Genomic DNA, 2500 nt, shown 5'->3' on the forward strand with positions numbered 1-2500 from the left:
ATGATGACGGTAATAATAATAATGATAATGATAAAGATAAAGATAATGATAATGATAATGATAATGATAACGATAATAATAATGATAATAATGAGGATAATAATAATAATGATAATAATAATAGTAATGATAATGATAATAAGATGATAATAATAATAATAATAATAATAATAATAATAATAATAATAATAATAATAATAATAATGATAATCAAAATAATAATGATAATCAAAATAATAATCTTAGTACTTGTAGTAGTAATAGTAATGAAAATAATAATGATATAATAATAATAATAATAATAATAATAATAAAAAAAAAATAATAATGACAATAATAATAATAATAATAATAATAATAATAATAATGATAATAATAATAATGATAATGATGATAATGATAATCACAATATTAATCTTAATACTTGTAAAAGTAATAATAATAATAATGTTATATCAAAAAATAATAATACAAAAATAATGATAATGATAATGATAATGATAATAATAATGATAATTAAAATATTAATCTTAGTACTTGTAAAAGTAATGATAATAACAATAATATATTTTAAAAAAATGATAAAAATAATTATAACAATAATATTAATTATACTAATAAAGATGATAATATAAATGATAGTAATAATTATATAAATGATAATGATAATGATGATGATAATATTGATAAGAGCAATGTTAATGGTCATCATCATTATAATTTTAATTTTGATATTAATTATAATCATAATACCCCCCCAATCCCTTGCACGTTGTTGTCGTGGGGGGGCTTAGGAGGCGGAGACTGGGACCCAATGCTGGGGAACTCCCCAACCTTGGGACTCAGCCCTCGACTCAACAAATTTTCTGTCCCTTCACCAACCCCTTCTACTATCCACTTCCTAAGGTGTGAGAGCCGTGCTGAAAGGATGAAAGGCTGACTTTGTGCCAGTCCTGAACGGCCTGAGGGAGCCATGGGCACGGTATTCCCCTGCTATAGTTGCCTAGCCCTTACCCCTCAAGCGACCCTGAGGGGTGGACCGTTTCTCTCCCCAACATACTCCAGGCTTATCATGGCCAACAATGAATAATCATTAACCATTAACCATACCATTATTAGAGGCAATTGCCTCTTCATCAAATAGCTCCACCAATTCAAACTCGCCCGATTCCCTGACCCCAGGCTCTCCTTTGACCACGGCTCTGAACACTACAACTAATACCCCCTCCTCAGTGCCGACTAGTACAGTATCCACCCTAATCAACACCCCAGGAGACATTTCTACTCCCAACATGCTCAACTTCAACAACTATACCCCCACAACCTTCTTCATCAACTACCCCATCCTCCCTTATTACTACCTTACAACCTTATTGTCCACCTCCCCATAACACTACCTCCCTCAACACTACTCCCTCTTCCACATGCCTCCCTCCTTCTACTACCCCCATCTCTACAAAATTCTTAAATAATATATTTAGCCCAGCCAAATGGGACCGATTTTCGTGATCCCTCCCACAACTTAACACACTTTCTGCTTTGACAACCTGTTTTCATTCCTCAAATGCATATACATCCTTCACTTGATCTAACCCCTATACATTACCTTACCCAACCTTAACCCATTTACTCGTCAATCCTTTGCCCAACTTTGACAACTAATCACTAACTCAACCACCCTTCACTACCATTTACTATAGTGCTACATGACCTTAGATGTTTAGCACATTTATTTTGCTTTTAACCATTAACCATTAACCATTATAATCATAATTATAATCATAATCACTGTAATAATAATAACTATAACTAATAATGATAATTATTATTATTATTACCATTATTATTATTATTATTATAACCATTATTATTAGTAATGTTTTATTAACATTGTCATCATCTTTATTATTATTTAATTTGTATTAACATCTCATGATGATGATAATGATGATGATGATGATGATGATTAAACTGTAATCATAATCATTGTAATAATAATTATGATTAAATTATAATCAATCATAGTAATAATAATTATAATAATGATAATTATTATCATTATTAATAATATTATTACTAATATCATCACTATTATTTTTAATATTTTTATTAACATTTCATCATCATCGCTGTCGTCGTCGTCAGAAAATATAGACAGACAGATAGTATTATCAAAGAAAGTCAATAGCAAGTGATACACATATGGTGAGGTTACCGAGGAGCAATGTCTATGAGAAAGAAAATAAGTTGATCTCCAGAGCAGCGTTCCCCACTTGGTGACAGCAAACTCCACTGTGCTCTCTGGTCGTCTGGGAAAGCTGCTTAACTGTTGGACTTTTGATTGCTGTAAGGCCACCATTATCGTCCTTTTTTTTTAAAGCTGAAATGTAGTAAGGCAGAAAGGTAATTGTTTGTCATTAATTAACGGTATAATTAAGTATAATGATGCAGTAATTGTTTTCTCATATAGAGAACATATCCAAACTAGTAATGCAAGTAA

This window comes from Penaeus chinensis, chromosome 11 (genome assembly GCF_019202785.1).
Source record: "Penaeus chinensis breed Huanghai No. 1 chromosome 11, ASM1920278v2, whole genome shotgun sequence".
Classification (NCBI taxonomy): Eukaryota; Metazoa; Arthropoda; class Malacostraca; order Decapoda; family Penaeidae; genus Penaeus; species Penaeus chinensis.